At 38.0% G+C, this 15108-nt stretch overlaps 1 protein-coding gene and 1 long non-coding RNA gene across 2 annotated transcripts in view; one reads left to right on the top strand and one right to left on the bottom strand.

Moving 5' to 3' along the window:
• Positions 1-15108, bottom strand: part of LOC124165718 — a 75404-nt gene that overhangs the window by 56177 nt on the left and 4119 nt on the right. The window lies entirely within an intron of this gene.
• LOC124165720 lies at positions 6632-7091 on the top strand. The gene is made up of 3 exons (XR_006866297.1): positions 6632-6665; positions 6742-6961; positions 7051-7091. It is a non-coding gene; the product is annotated as an uncharacterized LOC124165720 (long non-coding RNA).

Raw genomic sequence — 15108 nt, 5'->3', positions numbered from 1 at the left:
TCGTCTGAGATCACCAATGCAAGCATGAGGCACAGACTTCTGGGAAACATCTCATAATAATCACCTATTAAAACTGCCTAAGGTCGGAAAGTTTCATTCGTTTGATATTAATAATTCTTATTTAAGCCAAACGCTACCTGCTAGCAGGGTACTCTGCCACCTGCTAGCAGCCAGCATCACAGCGGCGCACAATATCCTCGCCCCAAGGTCGCCTCACAAGGCGGAAGCGTGAACCAGAACGACGTCACACGGAGTTTTCCCAGAATTCATACATAGGCGTCGCGTTTTCGCGCACTTGAAAATTTTCAGTTTTCATTTAATAGCGAAAAATAGATATCGCCATTTAAAAATCTTAAAGCGTGAAATACGCACTCCAAGAGTAATAATCTTTCGATTTAGGCATTAAAAAAATAATAGGGAACCACCCTATTGTCTTAAAATCACACTTTCCCTAGTGTTGATATGACAAATGTTATACCGTTTTACCCGTATGTTGCAGGGGTCGCGTGCGCCATACCTTACAATATTGCTAACACCGCTGAGTCAGAGGTGTTGCGTGGGTTACCCGGAATAATTTCATGACCACTTTGTTCCCGATAAATCTGATTTAGGGAGGGTTCCTTTAGTGTATAACGGCAATTTATAGGATCTAATTTAATAATGAATCACCGAAAAGGAAGGAAACATGTTTAGTCGTATTTATTAATTATTACCTTAAATTTTTATATGAGGATATGCTTACTAATAATTACATATATAATTATGTAAGGTCATGCGTACAGCCTTCAATGTTTTCGGTGAACTCTGGATTATTTCGCTTCATTGCAATCATTTGATTCACATTGTTCATTTAGTTCGCAGATTTCATTTAGTTCACGTTGTTCATTTGGTTCTCAGCGTTCATTTGATTCTCAGTTTTCATTTGGTTCATGTGATTCTTTATGAACGACACGAAAGAACGTTTCATTCACATGAATAGAACCGAATGAATCGAATCACAGAAATGAACCGAAAATCTAACCTCTATAGTGGCCCGGTCGGCTGGTCGGCGATCGCCCGCTGCCTCGGGGGCCCCCGCATCGCTCGCGTGTCTCGTGAAGCGGCTGGCATGTGCTTGGGCGCTGGTCACGCCTCTTATCTCGCTCCCCTGACCCACGCTTAATACGACGACTGGTTGGTGTGAATCTCCCTCGTGAGATGAGACCACGTTCGCAACGGCTAGTGCGACCGTCTATATATCAGCAGGGCTGGCCTAAATACAGCCCGAGGAGTATTTGAAATACAAAATACCGCTCCAAATCCATTTGAAATGCAACATGTATAATGCCTTTGACTTCGCTATTTGAAAAACAAACAACAATATAGTATTTATGAATTCTTCTCGGGCTCTCAGCCTGGTTAATTCTTTCGTAAAAGCAGATGCACAGTGGTCCGGATCCGGAAAAAGAGGAAAACATCATTTTTTCGAATTTATTGAAACTCGCTTAGACTATATAAGTTATGCAGTAATATGCCTGGGGTATCACCTCTCATGCTCACTTTCTTATTGCGTCTCTCTTGCTTACTTTTTTACTTACTTATTGTTTGCTTAGATATATATAGCGTCAAAGTAGCACTATTTCTAATGGGAACTCGATTTTTCCGTGTTTTCGAAAATTACGTATTTTAGATTTATTTTTGGCTTTACGCCGCCAATTAAATTCGTAAACTAACTTTGCAATATAGTAATATAGACATTGCACTGTCATAAAATATAGATTTTAACCTTTTAGAGATATTGATGATTGCTGTAGAATTATTTGAAGAGGAGTAATTTTTTTCGGAAAAATTCGCATAAATGTTGAGTTATAAAAAAAGTGACATCGATTTGCGCAAATTCGGCTATTGGTGACAATAAATTACAGTATTATAAAGATATTAGTAAAGAAATCAGCTGTAAGTTTTTGCAAGTGAGCAAATAACGATTTATGTTCCCAGCCGTGGTAGACATGAGCGTCGACACGCTAGCATCAGCGCAGTGTAGGAGCATGGTAAATTGTGTCTCCCAATGTTTCATGGGCCAGAATAACACAAATAAGAAGTTTAGCATTTTAAATACTATTTAATACTTTGTTATCATCCAAGCTTATCTATGTGTGGACCAAGAGAATAATTTCGGTCTTCGAGGTTAAGCGCAGTTGTGACGCTGGGAGAGGAGAAAAATATTTTCTTCGATCGCTTCTCAGAACGACTTCAATCGCGTTTTGGTAATCTATACAAGTAAATACGATAGGCTACAAGCACTGCTACTGGGAAAACTCACTACCGGCTTCCCTTTCTTTCAATCCGAAGTGGCAAGAGACCCGTTACCCGAACACGCGCCGGACCTTACGGACGTGGGACGTGGTCCTTAGTCGGGACATTTTACTATCTTATAACTTGGCGCACCACCCAACTTGAGTTTATTGCTTTCCTAGGGGCGGTCTGACCTGCAAGTGAAGCTGCACGTTAATAGATGAGGTCTTTACCCTCCACCCGCCTCCTTTTGGACGGGTTGTATCGCAGGTCCGCCGCTAGTATGCATTTTTGCACAAAATCTAAACATTTCACATTTCTCTTTATGGGGTCCAACCCTACCCCTACAAGTTATCCAAGGGAATACCCACATTTCCATGGGCAAAGATATCTCCTCTTTTTAACCTCGTCCAAATATCGGTCGAAACATTTTGGTACACTTCAATTTCTCCTTTTCTGTCGATGTGAACACATACCCATCACTAATTGAGAAGTCCTATTTTGGCTACAGTTTTTGTGATTAACAATGATCTCACAAAGAATGTATAGTGTTGTGATAACTAAAAAAATTGTGATTCAGTGATTTATTAGTTCCTGACAACCACAGAAAGGATTATTGAGCAGGTATACTATGTCTTATTTATTTCCATTTCTAGTTTCTGTTTTTTAAAATTGGTCTGCGACAAGGCACCGCACTAATTTTTCATATTTTCCCTTATATTTGATATTTAAACTTTTTAGAAAGAAGACTTGGGTAGCGTTTTACAAACCTGTGTTTTTATTGTTGACTGACAAAAATGTCATGGACATTTACGCGGCGAGAACTGCACGAAAAAATGCTGGAGAAAAAAGAGAAAATCATAGTTACTCGAAAAAGGAATTTGAATGCATATCTAGAGGATTGTTTCAGATTACACGGAGATGAGGAGGCAAAACTTGAACTTATTAATTTATTGGGCATGACATTTTTTATTCCGACAAGAGAAGATGGCGAGCTAGTTCGCGATCAATCTCTTTTTTTTGGAGAGGAATGGCACTTGGTTGGACAAAATTGTTGATTTCCCTGATGTATTTCGCAACCTTCCAAACACTTCAGGTTCGTATTTTCCTAATATTCTAATGGTAATATGGGGTCCCCTGGGATAGTGTTCTAGTAGTCTTATTTTTTTAACAGGTACTTCCGATATAAAAAGGGGTAGACCAAGTAAACAATTCACTGACTTTACTACGCGCTCCAAAATTAGGAAAACGAGGTTGGTTGAAGTCAATCAATTTGCAGGAGTAGAAGAAGAAATAATCTTTCAATTCTCATCAATTTTGAGATCTGTCTTGCGGATTTTTGATTGATCCAGTAAAATTTTAAAAGTTCTGCTTGGATACAGCGCAAAATTTTGTGAGACATAATGGGTGGTTTTACATGCCACATATACTACACATAGTATTAATACATGGTGTAGATGGCATCGAGTCGGCTCTTCTTCCTATTGGAGAACTATCGGAGGAGGCCCAGGAATCTCGCAATAAAGATATTAGAAAATATTGCAGGCAACCCGCGAGAAAAATATCTCGAATTCATACGAATGAGGATATTTTCCGGAGACTGATCCTAACATCGGACCCTTTTAGTAGGAACATTAGGAACTGACTGAACAAATGCTGGGGCCTAAAAGATCTTCCGCAGGAGGTTCGTGATCTCTTGGTCTTGCAAGAGTCTCAAAATTCTGCGAGCGAATGCGAAGAGGAGGAGGATGGGTGAGATTCAGAAGAATCTGATGATGAATAATTATAATACATAATTGAAAAGTTATAAGGCACCAACCATGCTTATAAGAGAACAAAAGAGTCACTTAAATACTATTTTGACACTTATTTAATAATTACTTTTAGTCCATACAGAAGAACATCACGAAATCTGGAAATCGCACCTCTTTAACGTAAGTCAATGAACCCAACAACCCTACTTTTAGCCGTTTTTTGTTTATTGACTAATTTTAAAGATCATTATCTCATACTATATCACTAATTATGATTTATTTTCATGTTTTATCATGATTTGAGTTTGTCTATGCAGTCAGCTTTACTATTAGCCAGTTAATAAGTTAAAGTTCCACAATATCGCCTAAATTAATGTTTTTTTCGTAAAAATAGCTACAGAAATGAAAATAGCACGCCAAAAAACATACAGGGAGCAATTTTCAAGGACATCCAACGAAAATCTGCTTTTTGTCCAACTTTTTCGCTATTCGGACCACTGTGCGACGTTTCGAGAGCCGACTTGTCTCCCATCTTCAAGGCCGTGTTACTCTTTGAAAGTCCAATTTCATACTTATTGTTGTCTGTATCGCTCTCAAAGCAGTGACGTCATGGCAAAATTTCAGAGTAACACGGCCTTGAAGATGGGAGACAAGTCTCTCTCGAAACGTGGGCTTATACGAAAGAATTAACCTGGCTGAGAACCCGAGATGAATTCATCAATAGTATTCACCAGGGGATATTAAAATCGTTTTTAACAAAATAGTATTTAAACGCCTTTTAGAATAAAAATACATTTGTATGGAAAATAAGAAGTCTTAAAAACAATATAACCTGTCTTGGAACACTATGGATAGTTGCAAACGCGAAGAAAATGATTCTAACGAATATGAAGTAATCTCTGAAGTATAACTTAACAGAAGTGGTATCAGAGGTATTTCAAAAGTATTTTTCATTTTAGTACAGGAAAATACCAAAAACTGTTTTTAAATACCAAACACAAGATACATTCAGCTCGTGTATTTGAAATACCGAACACAAATTACAAATGCACATCAATTACGTATTTTAAAATACTTGGTTTGAAAATACTGCCCAACCCTGTACATCAGTTCATATATTATAGTCTCCAGTTCTCTAGCGAAACCCGATATCCCTGCAGGTGTTTCTGGGTACTTGATATCCCAATTCCTTCATCAAGAAAAATATCAGATTACAAATTATGGGTATAGCTACACATCTCATTAGTCTAACAATGAGTAATTGACATGGGGGTATCATGTATCATTGAACTCTGTGCCACGGTCGGGAAGTAGGGAAGGAAGCGGTAATCGGAGGGGGGGCGGGGAAGCTGCGCGCGCACCGCAAAACTATTCTGTTTTTCCTCACACAGAACGCGAAATCCGATGCAGTTCAGGGAATGGTGGTTTGTTTAGTAAGAGAGTTTTATTCCATTTACTGTGTTAAAATGAAAGGTGTACATAAAAGCGGAGCGCAAAAAAGAAATTAGAAGAAGAGAAAACTCTTTTCTGTTGATAATATCTCAAATAACTTGAGTTCTGGGATAAACAAGAACAGTGGGTCCAATACCGATTCGCAATCGACATCACTACACAATGAGAACTTAGATACAGATTCAGGCACGTTGGAATATCCGTTTTTTCCATTTTAATAGTTTAAAAATACCGTCTTGTGACGCGCGTACCGAGTCCACTTGCCAAGAAGTTATTTTCTCTATCCACAACCACGTTTATTTTGTAGTTTGTTTAATACGTAATACCTATTTTTTTAACGTTTAGTTTATATTTTCGATGTGTTGCGCCACGGCGAGTTTACTTGATGGTGAGGGGGGGAGAAATTCGCGGCGAAGCGGGGTCGCGCCGCTACCCCGGCCACCGTGGCGTGGCAATCGCGTGACGTCAGGATAACAGCCAATCGGCAGCGACTAGCAGACAACAGCAAACCGTTTGTAATCGTTTGAATCTAAACATGCCTTCGTCTCAACCGGTCTCAACGTTGTCATGCTTTTGGATACGACGCGCGGAAAACTCCTGATAGCCCTATCAAATTGCATTCATTTCCTCGGAATGAACATCTGTAAGTACAAAGTGAAAGAATCTTGTAGTATAAGTTGGCCATTAATGCACTGAAAGCCAGTAGGTGAGAACGGCGGTTCCGCTGTATATCCCTGTTCTTCCAATTCACTTTCAAAATTAATGAAACAATCTGTTTTTATGTGACATATCGTACTTAGCGTATAATATTCTTATGTTCTTGGAGTATCTGTGGATTTTTTTCATTAGTGTCATACTATATATGTGCTGTAAATGGTGTTATGACGGGGTGAATGCAAGTGCAAAGGGTGGGGACTTAAGTACTATTAGGGCATTAATTTCTTCCATGCGAGAGACAGTCATTCACTATAAGATAATTTTCCACGGGAGTACCCTTATATTAGGGAAGCTGGCGTGATGAGTAATCCCTTTGAAGATAGTCCTTTCTACTCCTCCAACACTTTGGCAAAGATATCCTATCTTTATTTCAGATTTGCGGGTGAAAAAATGTTCACCATCGATGACCCTCCACATCTCCTGAAGTGCCCACGAAACATGTTCATATAATATGACAATAAAGAAGAGGTATAAACATTAGCAAATACTTCAAAATTGTCAGTATTATGTAAATAACCATAATTAATTATAAATTTTGTTGTAGATGACAGTTGGTGGTGTAGCTATTACAAGGGTTGGAAAATAGACCCACAATGAGGAGACTAAAGAATCTGAGTAGAAGACACTGGGAATATCGTTCACTTCCCCAAGATATCCACCTCTACTCCTAATCCTAGGTGAAGAGAGAAAATGAAAGGGAGCCTTGCCGCCCATGCATTCTGTCGATTACTGTCTTCTCCATTTGGACATTTTTGTTCGGTTAGGTGAGTATGATTTCATACAGATTTGAGAAACTGTAAATAGATAAATTTAGTAAGGGAGACATCCATGTTTTTTTTACTGTCTATTGCAGGGTGGATTGATTAAGGTGTGAGTGTGACTGCAGAAATCGTTCAATTCATAAAGCAGTTTTGCAGCTTTAATGGAAGTGCCCAACAGAAGAACTCGAATGGAAATCTTGTGGCCTCTTGCATGATAAATGTCAACATCTGGAATTTTAGGAAGAAGGTATTGAAAAAGTTTATATATTTGTGATTCGCCAATTCTGTGCAGTCTCTATTGTGGGTATTTCTATATTATGTTATATATTTTATTTATCAAATTGCATTTCTCTGACAATTTGCATTTCTCTGACCAAGCATTAGCCTGTACCTCTCCTGATGTTTTCACAAAGTTGTATGGTATGGTTTTTTGGAAAGTATCTTTCCCTGTTACTCATTTAGTCTGTTTAATTACTCATGCACCAAGATTCAATAGAACACATCAGTCAGATTACACAACATAGCCAACATTCTTAGCACACCTTACAAAATTATTCTGTACATATAATGGCCTCATTTATTTCAACAATCAACGATGGGAATACCATTCAAGATATGTATAAACATACTGTTTTCTGTGTAAGATGAAGGAGATATTATTTCTTTGTATCTTATGAGACATTCTTTTCTCTGTCTTTTAAGGAAGTGTAATGAAACTTTGTCTTAAGGCCTCACCCTTAGTGAGCAAGATATGAGAAATATTAGTGAAAACAGTAGTTACAGTTTTTGCTACCAACTTTAATAAAATAACCATTACTTAAAGACAACGAGTACCAAAACCTCTAATTTTTGCATGGCAGTGGTAATGCAGCCAACTTTTTGAACAGAGGACAGTAAAGGGCATCATGTTTTTTAAAAATTCATAGCCTAAATGCCTCTTTTTTTGATCTATAAAAATGGCCATTGTCTGAGACGAGGAACTCCAATGCATTCAATGAGATAGGTAGAGAAAGTATGACTCACTTTTTGCATTTTTATTTCAATTCTCCAAAATTATTGTTGCTGTGAGAACAATATTGGTGTCAACAGCATAGGGAATGGATTGGAACCATTTATTTGTAGAAAACTATTTATATGATCATTTATGTCTGAAAGTGATAGGATAGGCACAGGGAAGGAGCTTAATGGAACTCCTTGCTTCAGGCCTGTACCCAGGCAAATGAAAGTTACACCATTTCCTGAGGTAATGACAAATTGAATATGGTCCGACAAGTAGGTTTCAATCAAAATTAGCTATGACACAAAAACCATCAAGTCAAGTTTATTGAGTATCAATTGGTGGTCCACAGTGTTAAAAACTTTTGAGAAATCAAAAAATATTGTAGCAACTTCCATTGTATTATCTAGTGCATTGGTAATCTGGGTTTCTAAGTGATGGATTTCAGAAGATGAGATTACTGTTTCCTGCCCTTGGTATTTATGGTTAGGAAGTAAATACCTATGTCCTTATTGATGTTGGGGGAATATGAATTATTTAATCAGTATAACTGCATTTATCAAGGGAGATATTATCGTGGGAAGAAATGGATTGCTAGACAAGTGAATCTCATCTATTTGTCAGCATAAATGTGAAAATTATAACTTCATATCTCAAATGAAACTTGCCTAAAGGAGGTAGTAAAGAAATGCTGCCTTCGATTTTTGGTAACCAAAACGGTTGTTCCATAAGAAATGCACAAGGATAAATGTTTTACCACCCTAAACACTTAAGGTCACTCAAAAACATTTTTCAAACAAAGGAGTGGATACTGCTTTGGCAAATCTGGACAGCTTTTAATGGAAATTTTGAAGCATGTAGTAGGGCATTTGCAATTTTCCGACCTTGAGTTTTACATGATTTCAATGTGGATTGTACGCCCCTAAAATTGATTAATTTGGAAATTCCTAGTAAGTTTACATGGAGACTACTGTTCATTATTCCAAACTTAGGATTCTTTTGAATGCAAAAGTGTATTTTTTCCATCCTTTGAAATAAATAAATATTTAAGGCTGGGTAAATTAATCAAATTTCAAAGTAAGACAGAGAGTTGGGTTTTTCTGTAATCAGAAAAATCTTTCCCATTCCCACCTCATTGTTTTGTTTGCTTTTATTTAATAGTTCAGTCAGACTGTTGAAAAGTTACTGCAGTCAAAATTTTTAAATACACGAGTGTTCCTACTGCTAATTTGCTTTGAGTTGTATTCTCACGTGTAAAGATTTTTTAGATTAATTCATTTTGTCATTCATTTTACATAACAAATGAGGACCATAGAAGCCTAGGGGGACTAGTGCAATTTTTTTACATAATAGCTGATAATTCTTGGTAATTAATTGCACTTATCTTTCTTGGTTTCTAAGATCCTCAATTATTCAGTAAAACCTCTTTACATCGCAATGGAGGGGACCAAAATTTGGGCAATTTGATGTTTTGAGGTAGTTAGGCTGTCTCGGGAGTATCTCCTTGGTATGATAAGTATTTTATGAGATAAAGAGGTTCACTACAAAGAGGTTTGCCTATAAATTTACATGTAAAACTGACCGCAGGGGTGGTATGAAGTGTGGAGGTTTATGATGTAAAGAGGTTCACTGCATAGAGGTTTTACTGCATATAGTACATAATCCTAACAGCAAAACACATTTGAATTTGTAAGGGAGTCTTAAATCATATGACATTATTGACAATGGTAAGATATTTTCATAATAAAATGTTTTGTACCTTGGCTTTACTTCAACTCCAAAAGTCACCTCAATTCAAGTGATATGTAATAACATCCCTTTCACTACAGTAATTTCTCCTGTGTTTCGAAATTTTGATTTGATTACTAATTTTGTGCAATATGGATTAAAAACTGGAATGAGATACCATGGATTAGTAGTGGTTTTCTGTTCATCGTACTCTACACTGTACAGTGCAGTATAATCTCCTAAGTTTGATGTATGATAAGTACATTTGAGAGATTCAGCCATAATAGTGTGTGTGGAAACCAAATTGGAAATAGGAAAGATTCACTTTGTTACTTTTCATTGATACGAATGCACTTTGAGATATGAATGGATAACTGCAGCTGAAAATTTTTCCAACCGGTTACAGTAGGCTATATGCTTTTTGAAACATCCTACTATGTTTGGTAGGTAGGCAACTAAAAATCGTCAGTAACAATCCCGATTTGGTTGACAACCGAACATCATCTGTAGCCGACCGGGTTCAGTAGGCTACCGAGAATCATCTGCCTGAGTGAATTCTTCCCATTTCCAATTTGATTTCCACCCTTACCAATATGTCTGAAGCCTTCTCATTTAAACTCAACTGATTTGGGCGTTACTTAGTAGAATGATGAAATATTCATGGTGAAACAAAAACCAAGTACTGTTCCAAAAACTTTTTATTTGGTATCAACTATCTTGTATGATGTTGGGCACGATATGGTGGAAGTTTTAACATTAGTAAAATAAGACATTGCAATATTTCCACTGACTTTTATTATGACTCTAACATTTCGTCATTACAAACAACATTATCAGGTGTTGCTTGGCCATACTTGATAACGTTGTTTGTAACGACGGAACACGTAGTGTCATAATAAAACTCAGTGGAAATACTGCAATGTCTTATTTTACTAATGCTATCAACTAGTTTCAACATCATTACCAAGACAATTTGTCTTGATAGCAAATAAAAAGTTTGTGAAACAGTATTTGGTTTTCGTTTCAACTTCTAATTTAATTATATTGCATCAAACGTAGGACATTATACTGTAGTACACATTACGGTATATAGCCTGATATTTACAATACAATTTTGTACATTAATTGTTATGATCGAAGCTTATTTGTTAATATAATGACTACATTTTCAATGTATAAATATTATTTTAATGTGTGTTGGTTGTAACCCATGTTACTGAATTGAGCTTTCCTAACTTTTTACAATGTTAGTTTAGACTGGTAGAACGTACGAGTGGTACGTGGGAGTTTCGTTCGATTTAATTCTTACAAACTAATCCTTATCCGCTTTAAGTGTGAATTTTGTGAACTCCTGTCCTGCTTGTTAAAGAATAATTTCTGTTGTAATACCGATTTTTCATGTACAGACACCCGCTCAAAATAAAGGCTTTTGAAGCGTAATCGGATTTTTTACTTATAGGAAGCAGTAATACCCCTATCCTTATAAGATCCCTACAAAATCCTGTCCCTAAATTCGCGCTGGTTAAAGGAAATAAGAAAAAATAATAAGTAATACGTAAATACAGCAATATATGCAGACGACATTGGCAGTCAATTCCGATTGGCTGTTATCCTGACGTCACGCGATTGCCACGCCACGGTGGCCGGGGTAGCGGCTCGACCCCGCTTCGCCGCGAATTTCTCCCCCCCTCACCTACAAGTCTACTCGCCGTGGTTGCGCCAAACGCAAACAAATTAAAGAAACGATCTACCATTGCCAAACCTACAGTAATACGCCTGCAGTGGCGCCGACACCATGGGGCCTGAGGGGGCCCGATCCCCCTCAAAAATTCGTTATGGGTATGTGGAAAAAATGTGTCAGGCTGATCGATTTTCCCCGGAGTGTCAAGATATCGAGATTCGAGTTATCAAGGTTCGAATGCTGATCATTTGACTCTCCTAAAATGCTTAAAAAAAACTTAAAACTCACTACTTATATAATTTCCCGTGACAAGATCCCCGGTTTGGGCCGCCCCCCAATAGTTTTTGTAAGTCGGCATCACTGTACGCCTGATACCAGAGGCGAGTCCAGGTTTCGACCAACGACGGGAGGGGGCAAACCGGGGGTCTGGAGAACTCCCTCCTACCGAAGGATGGCTCGGGGATATCAGAAATTTGGGATTTTCGAGACTAATATTCGGCGATTTTTGGCTAATCCTTTTAAAAAGAAAGACACAACTGTGCAAATGTATAAGGTTGTTTTGTTAGTAAAAGTTTTATGGTGGTCATCCACACCTAAATGCCACCCCGCATTAAAGGAAATGCCCTAACGAAATTACGCCCAGCATTTATTCAAGTCTGTCGTGCCAGGGGAAAACCTTATTCCGGCACCTAACCGTTCGGCAAAATATCTCTCTTAATTTATCGTTTCCGTCGGATCTGGAAATATAGTGGGGTTCTAATATGATGTTGTCTGTGTCGCTCTTAAAGATACACAATCTGAATTGCACGAGCAGTCTAAGCCTAGCGCGCAGCCTCCGGGTCTCCAGCGGCTTCCAACCAAATACGTTTAGCATCTGTGTAACGGTTTCTGTACGCCGATTTTTTGGCCTCCTACAGTCTATCTTACCAAATTCTGCCTCTTCTATAATTGATCCAAAAAAAAGGCAGAAAGATTGATCTCCTGAAATACTCTTCAGGATTTTCAGCGGGCATGTTTCTTCTGTTTCTTTGACGTATCCATGTTCTCTGTGTTGATATTTCAAACCCTGACTTAACTGCCACTCGAAGGGAATTTTCGTAGAGAGTGTTAAACTCAAGCTCGGCTTCGCACCGAATATTTTTGAGGCTCTCCAAAATATCAGTTACGTTAACTGAAGCAGACGAGATATCCTTCTTGGAAACATAGGCGGATCTAAGGGGGAGGCACGGGGAAACGTGCCCCCCCAGACCCTTAAAAAAATATGCACGATTTTTAATAAGGTCCCATTATCATTGCGTTCGTTTTGTATTACGAGGTATCCTTGTGCCCCCCCAGAACAAAATCCTGGATGCGGACTTGCTTGTGCCCCCCCAGAAAGCAATCCTGGATCCGCCCCTGCTTGGAAATTTGCAATTGTTTACTTAGTATTAAATCTAAACCAAGGGAGTAGGCTACAACTTCAAGGCCAGCAACAAATTCGCTTTTTTGATGCCGCAGGATAACTTGTACGTTTTGTTGTCACTCAAACCTTCCAGTACTGTGAAAACAGGAACAATGAACTCTTTAAAGGTGATGAGGCTATTATGTCTCTCCATCTACGTTGTCGGGCAAAGTACCTTCAGCCTCCGTTTCTATGATTTGGGAGAAATCCATCTTTCCGAAAACATCAATAACAGTAGTTTATTCAAGTTATTCGCAAGGAAAACCCTACCCAAGCAGCAGATGCTATCCATCGGACATCAAAATAAGGAAGATACATCCAAAACAGTTTGTTATAATACAATGAATATTTTGACAACGTTACAGCGATATCCTATGTGTAACATTCAGTAAGAGTTGTGAAAATGACGTAAAACATGGATGTCCAAGTTTTCATATCAGTGATATTAAAACAAAAGGGTAGTTTCATCAATAAAAAAATATTTTATAATCTAAAAAATATTCTATTAAAACAATAGGGTATAATATACAAGAATTGCCAAGAGAATTTTACCGAGGCTCATGGTACTAGGTGTTAGGCCCTCGCGGTCCATCAAGGATGACAACGCGAGGGAGAAAGGACTTCCAAGAAGCCACAACCGGTTGAGAGCTTCGTTTTGTGTGTACGTCTGGGGTTTACCAAAAACTATAATAAGCACTTCCATTACCTACTCATTAGACGTTGTGAAGATATCTAAGAGAAGTTGTAATATGGACCTCCATGTCCCCAGCTGGACATCGCTGCAACGTTGCTTGAAGTGTCCTGTAGATATTAGACAGATATCCATGCAACGTCAAATGGATAAACATGAATATTGCACGGATGCCCTAAATTAACGTCGACAATTTCGTCTGGATTTTTCTGGATATTGATTACAGCTCGTGTAGTTTCTTCATCAATAAGAGCATTTACTCGATGAGGGTAGGCCGATAGGAAGACAGAATCCGTTCCCATAGCATTTCTTAATTCTGGGGAATTGCTACATCTTGTGATGAACAAGTGTAAGGAATGACACGAGCAATAAGCGTAAATTGCAAGTGGTTGTTACCAGGCGCGCAGCGAGGAATTAATGCTAGGGGGGGGGGAGTTTTAGGAGCAACTAATACTGGGGGTATGGAATATGGGAGGTGCTGGTGCCCTCCCCCAGAAAATTTTTAAGGTAAATAGTTCAAATGGTGAGTTTCACGGCTTTCTGTGGGATATTTTATTATTCCTGACACTATTCTAAAAGTAATATTGCCCAATTAAGTAAAATGGATTACATTTTAAAATTTCTCTGAGTTCTGGGGGAGTTTGCCCCTCCAAAACCCCCCATCGCTGCGACCCTGGTTGTTACTGTGATAATCGGTCTTTCACGCCGTGTAAATGTTCCGTCATGTTTAATCATCCTTCGTACCACATACGTATAAATCATATGACAAGCCAAGTTTTGAAATCTCTTCCTCTTTCGTTGATTTTATTGCTTAGCACATCGATTTGAGCACAATGAATCCCTACTTTACCAAGGATTTGCTCATATAAATGTAATTTTTCTCCTTCCCAGTAATAGCGTTAATGGGGTGCTATTAATTAGTGAACTATTTTGTAATATAAATTTGGTCAATCATGGTTAATTTTGTTTTGGCAGTGATGTTTTCCTTCTAAATTTAGTTAACTTGTAATGTTATCCTTTATTCTTTTTTGCTAAACCGCTTTGCCTGTATGGAGTGTTTTCATAATGTCCACATGGAAAGGAAAGAAATTGCAAGAGCTATCGCTGCGCTAATGCGCGATCTCGTGATTATATGCCCGGTTGCGGAAGTATTACTTCCGATTGTAACACATCAAAAGCGTGAGCAATAGGCCCTAAGTTTAAAACCAAAATGTATTTTATCTTTTATCGCGTTTTATTTTACTCGCTTCCTTTTTTGTACTTCCGGGAAAAATCTTGCAACTCAAAGTTCGACCATTTACTAAATAGCTATATAGAGGGCTGATCTTTCCAGTTTAGCTCCGAACTGGATAACAACGCAATTTACCTAGCACTTTCACCATAATCGGAATAGTATCTCGAGTAATATTCAGCGATAAAAATGAAATATAGAGTTCCAGAAATGACTACTAAAATTCAATGGAAACGCTGCAATCAGTATAGATGCAATTAAGTATATGTTTTTAAATCGTGAAATATCTTTAAATTTTTTGCTCTTATTTAACTTGAACAGAAATCTACCCTATGCCTTTTCCTATTATAATTTGCCCTGAAAATTGTATTTTACTTGGCG

This window comes from Ischnura elegans, chromosome 9, assembly GCF_921293095.1.
Source record: "Ischnura elegans chromosome 9, ioIscEleg1.1, whole genome shotgun sequence".
Lineage (NCBI taxonomy): Eukaryota > Metazoa > Arthropoda > Insecta > Odonata > Coenagrionidae > Ischnura > Ischnura elegans.
The sequence above is the reverse complement of the archived record's forward strand: the minus strand, read 5'-3'. Positions and strand labels throughout refer to the sequence as shown.